Source organism: Equus przewalskii, chromosome 6 (assembly GCF_037783145.1).
Source record: "Equus przewalskii isolate Varuska chromosome 6, EquPr2, whole genome shotgun sequence".
NCBI classification, from domain to species: domain Eukaryota; kingdom Metazoa; phylum Chordata; class Mammalia; order Perissodactyla; family Equidae; genus Equus; species Equus przewalskii.
This window is the reverse complement of record NC_091836.1, coordinates 13,962,951-13,978,680: the sequence shown is the minus strand read 5'-3', so window position 1 is coordinate 13,978,680 and position 15,730 is coordinate 13,962,951. Positions and strand designations below refer to the sequence as shown.

The 15,730-nt window shown below is 38.0% G+C and overlaps 1 long non-coding RNA gene across 5 annotated transcripts in view; it reads right to left on the bottom strand.

Moving 5' to 3' along the window:
• LOC139083837 (uncharacterized) overlaps positions 1–15,730 on the bottom strand; it is a 189,447-nt gene that overhangs the window by 55,731 nt on the left and 117,986 nt on the right. The gene's annotated exons all lie outside the window — the stretch shown is intronic.

The following is a 15,730-nucleotide window of genomic DNA, read 5'->3' as shown; positions in this document are numbered from 1 at the left end:
CTGTAGTTTCATAGACCTGATAATTCTGCTGTCCCCAACGTTGACTGGAATCCATTCCTCTAAAGCTCGGACACACCTTTCAGGAGAATTTCTTAAACCTAATGCAGCACTTAGATACTTTAGACACAGTTCTAATGAGCTTGACCACCTGGTCTTCAACTCCACAGCAGATTAGGAACAGATTATCTCATTGGTTAAAAACCTTGGGCTTTGAAATCAAAATGTCTTGGTTCAGTCCTTGGCACCACTAACTTTTTACCTGAATCCCCTCTGAAGGGGAACAAAATTTGCCACCCCAAAATGTGTCTCTTTAACATGAGGATGATTTTAGGTTCATTATTTTTCAGAAACAAAAGACTCAGAAAGTTTTTCTTGTTACCTTCCCCTTAACTGCCTAAAAATATTTAGATCAACGACCTGTAACAGGAACAGAGCTATCACCAGAGACATCTACAAAGAATATGGGCTAAGTGTGGTGGGAGGAGACTCCACAGGGCCCAGAGATCAAAGTCCTTTCTACATCCCATTGTCGTTGCATGGCATGGCAAACACTTGTTTACCAAATATTTGCTTTTCCATCTCCATGTGAATTGCCTTCCACTCCTTTGAAGTCCCAAAGCACTACCCCCAACATCCTCCTTTGTCTTTAGCTGAAGATGCTATTTAAGGTGGTGGCTTCGGCCATTTTGGAGAAGCACTCAGTTTTCCTGAGTATGTATGCATGCTATTAAACTTTGTTTGATTTTCTCCTGTTCATCAGCCTCCTGTCAATTTAATTCTTAGACTAGCTAGAAGAACCTAGAAAGGTAGAGGAAAATTTCTTCCTCCCCTTCCTCCCCTTACTCAGGCTGCTTAACTTATCTAAATCTGGTTTCTCACATATAAAAGGTCTATAGAATACTTATCCCATGTATTATGAAGATTAAATGAGATAATGCATGCAAAGCACATTGGTACATGGGACATGGTGAGCCCCCCAGTGATGGCAGCTGGTAATGGTCCTGTAGGTGGTAGCAACATTAGTAGTAATAGTGGCGACTGTGAAAATGTTAAAGATGATCACTAATAGCCTGGCAGTCTGACAGTAAAATGTCAAGATCAATGATCATTTTTTTTGAGCTTGGGAATAGTCCTTAGAGGCTCACATGGCTTTGGAAATATTTGTAAAGGTTTTTTAATGGTACCATTTTACAAACTGGTAAACAGGAGTTTTTGAGAGATTCTTGGATCAGTTTTTGATAAATCATGTGGAAAATAGAAAAGAAGTTTCTTTCACTGCTCTCAAACACAGGGAAGAAGCACATTTTTCTTACATCCCATAATTGCCAGAGTGACGGTTTCATCTACTGTCTGCAGTTTCTTCACATTATCCCCTCAGGTGGTATGTCAGACAATTTCTTTTGCAGTCTCCCAACATGAATTTTTGGAATGCCAATCAAGGCCACATATAAAAGACAGAGGATCATATCAGATCAGTCTGTAGGCTGAAAACGAAGTAACTAGTAACGTTTATTACCAATCAAAAATGTATTTGCACAGAAGATATAGTTGCAGAAATTATTCAAATATAAATCTCAGTTAAGAATGGAATCACTGCGGATCAGACACATCCATCACTTCTTCAATAGTATAATTCCTTTAAAAATTCCTTCGTCTTCATGATTATGTAGAAGACTGGCTTTTTAGAAAGCAATCTTTATTAATGAGCCATAAATATAGACTCCTTACTGCCTGCTGCGGCAATTGGTAGGAGAGTCTGGTGAAGAAAGATTCAAATTCATGAATAAGCTCTTTAATACCCTCATTATAGATGTTTTGTGATTAAGCCTTGATTATTCCACCATTTATGAGAGGTGCATTGGCACACGTATAAACTGCCTCTGTACCACGCTTCTTTTTCCAATCATTGATGTGATTGTTAAAAGAGAAAGTTGTAGAAGCAAGCTTAACATGGAGAGGCAAACAATCTCATATATTAATATAACGTAATTTCATTTTGAAAATTGTTTAATAGGAGAGTATAGAACAAAATTTTTCAGTCAAAGAGTAGGTGCTTATCAAAATGAAAAAGATTATTGTCAATTCTGAAAAGTGATTGTCTTCATTTGGGTTCTATGATTTTGCTGCCAGAGAGAAAATGATGAACCCTTTCCTCCTTGGGGCAAGTGGAAAAGTGCATTCCTCAGGTTTGGAAGAAGAAAATTCTCTTTAATATCCGATTCTTTCTTTGTACCGTGGAAGACAAAGTGTAATCCTTATGCACAAACTTGAGAATACTTCTCTTCTCATTCCTTGATGCACATATTCCCATAAACTTCATGGCAGGTCTAACTTTTTATTAGGCAAGTAAGTGGCCCCTAAATGCATAATGTCAAGAATGTCAGTGAAGCAGTAGGAGTCTATTGAAAAGACTGTTGGGCTGGGTCAGGTGACTTGGGTTCTAGCCATACCCACCATTTACTTGCTGTTTGGTGTAGGCAGTCTCAGAAGTATGAAGAATATCTCAACGGTATGAACATTATTATGGTTAGTATAGATAGTATGGATGGAAGAGATCATGAGCTCATGTCTAAAAAGGCTTCATGAAGAAAAAAGAATGCGAACTGAATCTGTAGGATAGGTGCAATTTAAAGTCACAAGTGTGGGAATTATATTTAGTGAGAATATTTTGGAATGAAAGACCCGTGATAAGGGAAAGGCTTAGAGAAAGAGATAAATGATGAGCAAATAATTGTAGTACTTTAGATAGTCTATTCTCCATCTCAGTTGTTTGTCCCCATACCCATTAGCTGCTGAGTAAAACCCATTATTCAAGGTGATTTTTACTGGCAACCTTGAACAAAATAAATATCAGTCTTTGACTCCAGGCTGCAGTTCCCAAAGATGGCTTACTGAAGGCCATCAAGAAGGCATTCTTAAAGACTGGGTTCAAAAGACTCCTTCTAGGAAGGCCAATAGTTCTTATCTGCTTAGCTTTGGTTCTATCTTTTCAGAAGGGCATAAAAAATAATGAAGTCTTAGGGGCCGGCCCAGTGGCGCAGCGGTTAAGTTCACACGTTCTGCTTCAGCTGCCCGGGATTCACCGGTTCAGATCCTGGGTGCAGACATGGCAGCACTTGGCAAAGCCATGCTGTGGTAGGCAACCCACATATAAAATAAAGGAAGATGGGCAAGGATGTTAACTCAGGGCCAGTCTTCCTCAGCAAAAAGAGGAGGATTGGCAGCAGATGTTAGCTCAGGGCTAATCTTCCTAAAAAAAAAAAAAAAATTTAAAGAAAAAATAAAATAAAATAATGAAGTCTTAGAAGATCCCATCCACATCACTCTCAATCTCACAGGGACCACTCAGGATCAAATTTCTTCAGAAATATCTAGGTTTAGGAATAGGTTGGAATGTGCTATGTAGAGTAAGGCAAAACAAATGATTTAAGATTAAGGCTACAGATAGTTGGAGGTCCTTGAAGGCCTAGTATTTTATAGCATTCACTGTATGGTGAAACCTTACAGTAGGGAGTCGGAAAATGATGGCTCCCAGCAAATGTAGTTAGCTCGTCCATCTGTCTGTGTGTGTATGTGCCTATGTGTAGGTTCATTTGTGCTTGAATACATTGAGGTATTTTCCACTTAACCGTAGTAATAGCCATTTTTTATTTTTTTACTCTATTTCCTGCTGCTTCATATATTTACATGACTGGGTTAGCCCTGAAGTCACTCGACATTAGGAAGCTTGGATTAAAGAGTCTATGAAACCCAGATGGTTTCACCAGCTAATTTGCAAAAATTTAAGGATGAAATGATACCAATGTACACAAATTCTTCCATAAAATACAAAAAGAAAGAATATCACCTAAATCATTTTATGAAGTTGCCATAACCTCATAAGGGATAATACAAAAAAGAAAAACTAGAGGCCGAGCTCAACTATTGGCCTGAATATAGATGCAAAAATGCCAATCAAAATATTAGCAAATTGAATTCAGTAATGGGTAAGTATATAATGTCATGGTCAAGTTGGATTTATTCCAGAAAAGCAAAGGTGTTTAAATATTCAAAAATCTATCAATGGAATATGTCACATAAATAAATTAAAAGAAAAATACATGATCATCTCAATGTGTACAAAAAAAGGCATTTGATAAAATTCAACATCACTTCATTATAAAATCTCTTAGCAAATTAGGAACAGAAGGGATCTTCCTTAATCTGATAAATGTTATCTACAAAAAACCTACAGCAAACATCATAATTAATGGTGACACATTGACAGTTTCCTTTGCAATCAGGAAGAAAGCAATGACTCTGCTATCACCACTTCTATTCAGCATTGTACTGGAGGCCCTAGCTAGTGAAATAGATGAGACAAATAAATAAGAAATATAAAAATTGAAGAAAGAAAGAAAGCTCTCTTTACAGAAAATGATAAGACCAGGTAGTAGAAAATCTAATATAATCTACAGATAAATTGTTAGAATTAAGAAATTTTTAAGATGACTGAAAATAAGGTCAATATAAAAAATAAATTGTATTCTTATATACCAACACTGAACAGTTAGAAATGATATTTAAAATAAATCTATCATTTAAAATAGCACCAACACTATACTATTAAACAGTTAGAAGTATATCTAAGATGTTTGTGAGGAAAATAGTAATAGCAGGCCTGTAAACAATCCCCTTTCTTTTCCAGGGATGCCTGGAAAAAAGGAATGACCATGGTTAAAACCCTGGTACGTGTGCGAGTAACCCCACCTCCCGGTAAAGGTGCTACTGGTATTTATAGCAGAAAGATAAATGAGAGTCCTTTTCTAATAAAATGTTTTTTGCATGATTTACCTCTCGTAAAGAAACCTGGAACGAATGGCTTTTTAAGGACGTGACAGGCTGGAGAATGTTCCATAAGTTGTGAATCTGTTGAGTGTACAATGGGGATGATCTTTAACCAAAATGGTTCCCTTTGTGAACAATATTCCACATGCCTTGCTTAAACATCCCATGTTAAATCACTTATGGAAAGAATTTGACATTATCTAATAACGTTAAACATCCTTATACCCTACGACACAGGAGTTCCACTCCTGACCATAAACCCAACAGAACAGTGTACATATATGCCTCAGAGCATTTCTACAAGAATGTTTACAGCAGCATTATTTGTAACAACCCCAAACTGAAAAGAACCCAAATGCCAGTTAGCAGTAATTTATGATGGAATATCACACACAAATGAAAGTGAATGCATTACTGTTAACATACAATAGCATCGATAGAACTCACCAAAATGATGAGTGAAGAAACACAAACACAAAAGAACATATACTCTATGATTTAATATATAGAAAGTTCATAAATAGCTAAAACTGAAATGTTTAGGGGTGAATATTTGGGTGGTAATTTACAAAGAAAACATAGGAACCAAGTCAGGAGAATAAGATAGAAAGTGTCCTTACGAGAAGGAGCACCGAGAGTGGAGAGCAAGGTTCTAGGCTGTTGGCAATATTCTATTTCTTGACCTGGGTGGTGGCTGGGTAAGTGTCCACTATTTAGTAATTCATTAATCTGTACATTCAGGTTTTATGCAATTTCTATATAATATTATGTTACTCAATGCTGTTAAAAAGAGAAAAAAACGCATGTGAGGGACCTGGACAATACACCAGCAATCATTTTCTCCATCTAGAAAAACATTGGATTTAGTGAAATCCTTTCTAATACTAAGCAGAAAGTCTCCATCTTGGAGTGATTGACATGTGGGCTGAATAATTGGCTAAGTCTTTGTTGCAGGAGGCTGTCCTGTGCATTGCAGGATGCTCAGCAGCATCTCTAACCTCTACCCACGAGATGCCAGTAACATACCCTCTTCCAATTGTGACAATCAAGTGACAACCTCTGACTTAAATGAATTGCCATTTGAAGGTGGTGCTTTTTGTGCTCTGCTGACATGTTTTTCAGAGTGGCCTTCTTTAAGTATCATTTTTTGGGAGTTTTCTATTGCCTTACTTTCAGTGTTCTGTTCTGGTTTTCTCTGCTAGTTTATTTTAAAATCCCCTGGGATGAATTTCTCTTTAATTTGTTCTCCGGGTATATGGACCCATGTGGACAGAGGAACAGTCAATTTTTTCTTAAAATTATTGTAAATTTTATGTTGCAAGTTTTGGTAACATTGCTCAAGAGGAGCTGTTTTAAAACGGCGTGCAATCGCAGTGTGAACTAGCTGATTTTAGAGAGACTCGAATCTAGTCTTTATGAAACAGACAGATTGTCAAGAAACCCCAGGAATTTATCCACCACTAACTATGAGAAGGAATCCAGAAACAAGCGAATCTTCTCCCTACCCACAGCAGCCTGTTCCCTCCGCCAGCACCACTTCCCCTGAGCCTTACCTCCGTACCTTCTCTTACTTCCACTCTAACAAAGACAGATTTGGGCAGTCATAATTCACTCAGTCATTTCAGTTACAGTTTGCAGAGAGCCACATCAAGAACTGAAAGTAAAGGGCGAAAACCACACTCAGCTGTGGCGTTTCTATTGCCTTATTTTAAGTCATTACCAGTAACTGGAATGTGTATACTTGACTGAACTTTTGAAAGCAAGCTCATTTACAGCACATTCAGGATAGATTTTTGGGAAAATGAGTAACCAATTTTGCTAACTTTGTGCATTTTAATTGTTTGGCAATTTCCAAACACATCTGTGGGATAAACAATGATAATCCAGCCCCTGCCAAGAAAAGATACAAACAGAATTTCAATTTGATTGAACATCCTTCTTGTTTTTTGAGATGAAATGGAGATCAAGCCTCCAATCCTTAGAGGATGGATTCTCTTCTAATTTTACACCCTCTGCCAGTCACCTTTCTCTACTGCATTCTTTCCTCCACCCCTCCTTCCACAAGTGCAGTTAGCTGGGATCAGTACAACGCTGCTGGACAGACTGTCCGGAGTAGGTGATTCCAATAGCTGGGGCTCTCGTAATCATATTTCTTAATGGCCTATTGACCTCCATTTCACTTTCAGGTCAATCTGCTCACAGCTCTAGCTATAATCTTTGGAATACTTAGTCATCCTGGTTACCTCCTACTAGTCGCTAAATCCCTGTTCTAGAATGACATGGCACTCTCTAGGCATTCAAACCCTGAATAACTTCTGGCCTTCCTTCCCTTCTGCACATGGATCAGGACAGTCCTAATATTTTATGACCCCCTGAAGGGGAGAGATGGTGTCTTCTCAATCTTGGTGTCCTGACCTTAGAAACTTAAACATGCTCAAAGAGTTACCAAAACTTTTTTTAATTTCTTCAAAATATTGTCATATTAAAAACTTAGTTAATCTCAAGATGCTCTTAAATCCATGAATGATTTGCCAAAAGAATATTTTTGGCCATAATGTGTCCTTCTCTCCTCTCTGTGTGTTCAATTCTTTCAGTATATACCATTTTCTTTCTTTCTCTCCCTTTTTTCCCTCTTCTCTTCTTTTCCCCTCCTCCTTTCCCTCTTTTACTTCTTCCTCATCTCACCCCCTTCTCTCTCTCTCATTCTTTCTCTCTGTCTTATCTTTCTTTTTTGTCCTGGAATATTTTCTTAATTGATTTCAACTGCTGATAACATCAACATCAAGACCTGAATAATTCAGTGCAACATTTTCCAAAATGTGTTTTACAGATTGTTAATAGTTGTTAAGTGAAAAAAAGGGAAGATAGGTGGGGGTCCGTGGGAAAATAAATTTAAGCAATGCAGAGTTAAGCAAATATAAATAGATTTATATAGAGACGCGATTTATAAGCCTGAAGCCATTACTAGGTTAATGTACATCATAAATCTTCAAGAAAGGGACACAGCCTGCAGAATTTCTCAAGTCTATGTGACAACAGATTCCAACAGCAGGATTCAAGGTTTACTCTGTGAGAAAGAGTAAACACAGATTCAAATGAAAGGTTTCATTTCTGGGTGATTGAGAACGGGGTTTGAATTTTGCCTCTTTCATGAAATAACTATATGATTTTGGGCAAGTCACTGAACTATTATGGAAATAATCACACTTATTTCATAGGATTATTACAATAGATAAGTGGCTGAATTACTGAATAAATAATTTTTTAATTTTTATTTATTCATTTTTAAATGGTTAATTTTATTAACTGTGCAAATACCTGAAACAAAGAAGTGTGTGCCTGTGAAACAAGGGCTCAGAAAAACCTGGGTTACTAAATCTTTTTTGACACATCAATTTTTGCAATGATTGAGCTCGTAGGAAGCTGCCCTGTTATGGCTAGCTTAGGGCAATATTTCTGGACTAGTTATGGTTGTTGAGAGCCAAAAATAACAGAGAACTCACCCTTTAAGCTAGCAGCCATGGTTTCCTGACAATCCCCCAAACCAGACACATTTCTGTTGACTAGTCTTGACCCAGAGCCATTAGTAAGGATAACTAAAATAGGTTTATTTGCTTAGATGTAAGTCAAGATTTTTCATAAGATAAATTTTTAAAGATATTTTTAACACAGCCAATCTGTAAGAAACAGTTTTGCCATCCCTTTGAATACGGAAGAGAGAAACCTTTCTTGTGCCTGTGGCCAGTTCTCTGTAAACCTGGGGCACAGACTTCCAGAGCTTGGTTTGTAGGGTTTTTCATTCATTTATTAACTGTAGTTTGTTCTTCAGTACTTCAGACTTACTACTTCTCTAACCACATTAGATCTTAAGATATTGGTGAGAGAGAGAGGTAGAAACCTTAAATCATTTTCTCTCCTGGGGGGAGTAAAATTGAGACTTCTTGTTGAAGAAAGAATTGGATTCAGAGATTGTCTATTAATAAATAGAAGCATTTGCCTTTCTTTTCAAAGCTTTACATCAGAATTTTTGTCTGCACATTAGACAAGTCCCATGTGTATGACAACACCTTGATTGTATGATGGTATGTGTTAGTCTATTCCAGCTGCTTAAACAAAATGCCATGGACTAGGTGGCTTATAAACAATTGAAATTTATTTCTCATAGTTCTGGAGGCTGTAAGTCCAAGATCAGGGTGCCAACATGGTCGGGTTCTGGTAAAGGCCCACTTCTGCGGACTCCTGAATATCTGCTCCTAGAGAGAATTATTAGCCAGCCCTAGTGGTCCAGTGGTTAAGATTTGGTGCTCTCACCACTCCAGCCCGGGTTTGTTTCCTGGTAAGGGAACCACGCCACCCATCTGTGGGTTGTCATACCGTGGCAGCTGCTTGTTGTGATGCTGAAAGCTATGCCACCAGTATTTCAAATGTCAGCAGGGTCACCCATGATGGACAGGTTTCAGTGGAGATTCTAGACTAGAGATTAGGAAGGACTTGGCCATTCATTTCCAAAAAATTGGCTATGAAAACTATGAAGAGCGGCAGAGCGTTGTCGATAGAGCGCTAGAAGACGAGGGGATGGCGCAAAGAAGACCAGGCACGCTTCCACTCTGCTCTACACGGCGACTCACTAGGACTTGGAATCTACTTGACAGCACTAACAACAAAAAAAGGATTATAACCAGATAGTAATGTGGTAAAATGCTTGCTGCTTATAAAATGTCTTCTTTCCTACACAGGGGTTGGCATAATTTAATTTAATTTTTTCAGCCTTCCATGAGAAATAACAGGAAAATTTGCATTATGCAGCAAAGATTAAAGGCACCGGAGGATTGATGATGTCTGTAAACATAAAATGAACCAATATTGCTCTCTGCTGCCTCCATCAAACAGAACCTGGAAATTAACAAGGCAAATGATTCATCAAGAAATAAACCACAGATCTTGGTGTGAAACCAAGGGAGAGCAGCACAACTGTTTCCTCTCTTCTAACCCTCTGTACCTGTGACCCTGGCTTCCTGCCTAGTCCATCCCTTTCCTGGATCCTCTCCCCTAATTCAAATTCCCCCATTATTTATCTTCTCTGAAGAAGGACTAAAATCTTCACAGATAAAAATGGGCAAGTAGCAGTAGTTGTTTTCTCGTCTCTCTCTATTACCTGTTTCTTCACAAGATACAACTAGACATTTGAAGTTTATTTACCAACCTCCTCCCCGCTATGTACACCCCACTCATAGATAGAAACCATGTTTGATGTTTGTCTTTAAAATAAGAATCAGTATAGTTATCATTTTCTAGAATAATAGTAATAATAATAACTGCTCTTTATTAAGGATCTACCCTACATAGGTGCTATGTAATTTTCATAAAATGGTAGACATGTTAACTAAATTGACCAAGGTCATGTAGCAAGCAACAGCAGTTTCGGGTTTGAATCAAACTCTGCCTGTCCCTAAAGGGCCACAGTCTTTTCCTTCTGACACACTACCTCCTGTGATCCTAGTTACCAGTTACGGAAGACCAACTATGAGCCACCACCATAAAGACACTTTGTGTTCATCCTCCATTGTTACAGCAACTCTGTGTAGTAAATATATGGCTCCCACTCAGGTGAGGTTCTTGGAAGAATTATCCACAGCTTTCCTTCCCCTTTAGATGTCAGAGCACATAAAAGGGATGGAGTGATATTGAACATGAGAGGAATTATAAAATAAATTATAAAATGGAAACGTCATTGAAAAATCTTAAGTTGAAAAGAAAAGTAGCATTCAAAATTGTGTTTGGGAAAACAGAAAAATGCTGAATACAAATAAATGTCATCTTCCTTACACATTTAAAAATTTTCCAATGTATTTTTTAAATTCTTTCCCTACACCCCTTGTCTCTCTGTCTCTGTTTCTTTCTCTTTCTCTCTCTCTGTCTGCTTTTTGATCTTTTTCAAAAAGTAAATAATACATTTTTTTAATATCCATATGAGGTGATGATTGTTAACTAAACTTATTGTGGTAATCACTTTACAATATATGTAAGTCAACCCTTTATGCTGTACACCTTAAATTTACACACTGCTGTGTGTAAATAATATCTCAATAAACCTAGAAGAAAAAAAAAAGAATACCTGTAAGAAAGATGTTTCTAAGAACTAAAAAAACCCCCAAAGTAAATGAAGATACTATCCGTGCCTGCTAAGGATTCTGTGTGTAGTCAGGGAGACAAACACACATATGTGCCAAGACAGTAAAATGCAAACTGCCCATGAGCTGGAGGATTGCCTCTTGGAAAACACTGGCGATGTGAAGAGGCAGCAAAAAGGAGTGGATAGAACTGTGGGGCAGAGGGAGCCCAGCCCCTTTGTCTTATGGCCCTTGTGACTCTTCCAGAGCTGGTCTCGGAAGTCCCCTAGGAAACAGTACCTGAAGGTGAGAACTGAGCGCTGAGCTGAGCTTTGATCTACTCCAGGTTCTAACACTTGAGGCTTTGTTGAGGGAATTCAGACTGACAGGCTGATTGACCAGCTCCCCCAAGGTTTTCCTATGCCTCAGGGCCAAGAAAGTGAGAAAAGAGGTCATGTCATTTTGGATTTTCTGTCTTTCTGCCATCAACCATGTGATCTTTCATCATCTAAAACTACTCCCGTGGGGCCAGCTGGGTGGCTCAGCAGTTAAGTTCACAAGTTCCGCTTCAGCGCCTGGGGTTCGCCAGTTCTGATCCCAGGTGTGGACATGGCACCGCTTGGCAAGTCATGTTGTGGCAGGCATCCCACATATAAAGTAGAGGAAGATGGCTACGGATGTTAGCTCAGGGCCAGTCTTCCTCAGCAAAAAGAGGAGGATTGGCGGCAGATGTTAGCTCAGGGCTAATCTTCCTCAAAAAAAAATAAAAAAAGAAAAGAAAAACACTACTCCCTTGCTCTGGATGGACCAATGTCACCTATGCACCTGAGCAGTGAATGCTACTGGGGAACATTCTAGAGTTGGGTTTAGTGGCTTCCCTATAATTCATGACTGCACACTTGTGCTGACTGCTACTTGGCCTTCCTCTCAAACTCTCCCAGTAACTTTGCTTTTCCAGTCTCCTAGGAGGTTATTGTATGAGCTTGAACATCAGGATGATCTACTTTATCTGTTTATTTATTCATTCATTCATTCATTCACTTAGTTAATTATCACCCCAAATCAGACTTTGGGTAAAAAAAAGAAAATCATATTATATTCATTCAGGTCTTTGCAGATTTGCAGAAAGTAGTACTCAAGCCAAATCTCTAATGATAATTAATCTTGCTGCATATATTAAAATGCTTGGTTTTGTGAAATTAAAAAAGACATAGAGGGTGAAAGAAGTGGTAAATTTCACGTAGCTTATTTCAAAGTTACACTTGTTTATTTAAATTATTTTATATAATATGTGATTTTAAATATGTGCGTTTAACCAAATTAAACAGTGTAAGTAGACAAGTTGGCCAAAAAACATTTTTGAGGGTAGTGGTTGTTCTTACTGGGAAAATGGAAATATCATCTTTTACTGAGTATTGAGTTCTATGTAATGTTGCTTTATATTCAGGGATAAACTAGAGGTTTTAAAATTAATACGTTCAAAGTAGAGCTCTGGCTTTATTTTCCTGTCATGTTTCTCTCAAGTCTTCCTAATTGGTCCCTCGGTGCCTGCCATTGCTGTCCTAGAGTCTTTCCAGTGCAATCCTTTTTTGATGTACTTCAGCACCTATCACTCCTGGGGGCTCAAATCCTTCAGTGGCCTCCCATCTCACTTTGCATAAAAGCCTGGTCTTTCTATGACCCTTAAAGCTCTACAAAATGGGGTTTCTTCTACCACTCTCATCTCGTTGTTTACAACTCTCCCCTCATTGCTCAAATATGTCAGGCACACACTTGGCTCAGGGCCTTCGCTCACGCTGTTCTCTTTGTCTGGAAGACTTTTTCATGTCCATAGTTAGCTCATTAGATGTGCATAGTTAATTCATTAAATTGCTTCTTTGTCTTCCTTCTTTCCAGTCGTTGTTGAAATGTCATCTTAGCAGGCAATACCTTCCTGGATATTTTTAAATAATAATAACAACAGCCTCTATCCTGGTACTCCCTCTCCATTTTATCTGGCTACAATTTACTCCATTGCATTTATCCTCATCTGACATTTTATATAATTATGTGTATATTTGATTATTGACCTCATTTGTTATGTTCACTGCTATTTCCCATAGCCTAGATCAGTGACTATAATGTAATAGGCATTCAACAAATATTTGTTGAATGAATTGATCTTAATTAACATCACCACCATACCACTGGTTGACCAAGTAGAAACTTAGGCAGCAGTCTTGAAACCTCCCTTTCCTTCAACTCCAAGGCCAAACCATCACCAAGTTGGGTAGGTGCCACTTGCAAAAATATCTCAAAGCCTTCTACATCTCTCCGACTCCAACGCCATCTGAATCCAAACCACTGCCATCTCTTGCCTGGACTATAACAGTATCCTATTTTGTCTCCTTTCTTCTACTTTTGTCTTTCCTAAAGCCCATTCTCCACATAGCAGCCAGTGAAATCTTCAAAAAAAAAAAAATGTGGATCAGACCACATCACTCCCTTATTTAAAATTCTTTAGTAGCTTTTCATTGCTCTCCAGAATAAAGCCCAAACTCCTTATCAAGTCCTCGCAGATACTGCACCATACATCCTGCCTACCTCTCTATCTCACTTTAACTTCTTTCCTACCTACTCCAGCTATTTTGGCCTTGTTCTGTTCTGAGGACACACCATGACTTTTCTCATCTTTCTAGGCCATTGACCTTCCTATTGCCTACACCCGGAATGCTTTTCTTCCAGCTCTCTAGATGACTGAAACATTTTTATCCTTCAGGACTCAGTTCAAGTACCACCTCCTCCAAGGGATCATCTCTTTCCACCCTATTCAAAGTGTGTATGAGATTTCATCATGCAGTGTCTTTCCTTCAGAGCCCTCATCACAATAGATAATTATCTTGCTTAATCGATTACCTGTTTATTTTCTGTCTTTACTGCTACAATAGCAGCTGGCAAACAATTTTGTAAAAAACTAGATGGCAAATATTTTAGGCTTTGCAGGCCACACAATTAGAACTACTCAGCTCTGCCATTGCTTCCAAAAAGCAACCACAGACAATATGTAAATAAATGGGCATGGCTGTGTTCCAATAAAACTTTATTTATGGACACTGAAATTTGAATTTTATATAATTTTCACACAACAAAAATATCATTCTTCTTTTGATTTTTTCAAGCATTTAAATATAATAAAAGCAGGGGCCGGCCCCATGACGTAGTGGTTAAGTTTGGCACATTCCACTTCAGTGACCTGGGTTTGTGGGTTTGGATACCAGGTGCAGACCTACACCACTCCTCACCCACACTGTGGTGGTGACCCACATATAAAAGTAGAGGAATATTGACACATATGTTAGCTCAAGGCTAATCTTCCTTAAGCAAAAAATGAGGAAGATTGGCAACAGATGTTAGCTCAGGGCTAATCTTCCTCAGCAAAAAAAAGGGAAAGAATAGAAAAGAAAAAAAACATTCTTACTTCATAGGCAGGACAAAAACAGCTGGCAAGGCAAACTTGGCCTGTGAGGTGTAGTTTTCTGCCCCCTGACCTAAGATGTTAAGTATCAGGAAAGCAGGGCCCTCGTTTGTTATGTCTTTAGACCTAGAACAATGCCTGACACATATTAGCTGCTCAGAAAAATTTTTAATAAAAGAATGACTCCATGAGTTTCTCCAGCCTTCCACATTATGAGGAAGTAAATCATCTACTGGGAACAGATGCTCAAAGTGTTAAAACAAAGCTTCTCTCACAAGTCAAAAGTTTTCGCTTATTTAAAGCTAGAAATACACCTCCAGTTTGGCCTTACATTAAATCATCCTCCAATAAACCTTAAACATGATGTTTTTTTGCCAGATATAAAATAGAAGACTGAACTTGTACAAAATGAGAGACCAGAGGTTAAGCAAAATTAATACACTGGATAAAATCAAGATTCAAATAGATTTTGCTGATTCTGTTGAATGCAGATGGCTTAAATTAAGCAGAAGAAAGGCTGGAAAGAAATATATTTAAGGTACAATCTCTCTAAGGAACCATGGAGAGAGAACAAGTATTACCAAGGATGTCGAAAAAATATATATGCCTCTTAACCCATCCACCTAGAATACTGACTGTTCTTATTCTGACACATCTCTTGGGGAGAATATCTTCCTTTGGGAAAGTAAAATTTTTGAGAAATAACATTGTTATTTTAGCTATCTAGGGCACAGAAGAGTAATGGACTATCATGAAGAGTTATGTCTTATGTTGGGTTTTGAAGTCAGAAAGTGAAGGCAAGAGAATATGGTAGAAAAATCCTGGGTAAGGAGGCTCATTTCTTACATATATCATAGTGCTACCTAAAGATTCAAAAGAGAAAGCACTGACAACTTTGCTTTTGTTCTGCTATGAAATTGCATTTCACTGTCAGGAATATTATATCTCCTTCAAGTTAATAAAAAGCACAATATCGTTGATTTTTAGAGCTTCAAAGTAATTAGAAATAATTTAATCCATCTGCATAATATTACATTCTAAGGCCTAGAAAGGCTAATGAACTTGCTCAAGCTCCCACAGCCATAGCTGCAGGTGAAATCCTCATGCCCTGATTCCTCCTTTGGAAAGAATACTTTCTAATGTACACACAAAAACCTTCAGCATTTATGCCGTTATCAATTAAGGTTATATTGAATTGCTTTGGATTTCTTAAATAGACATAATACTTGGATTCAATTTGGAGTTGGTATGTATTAAGAGATCAAAAGTCAGCCACAGGAGCCATTCTATGAAGTTTTAACAAGAAGAATTTAGACTGGGTACATAACCTTTCAAATTA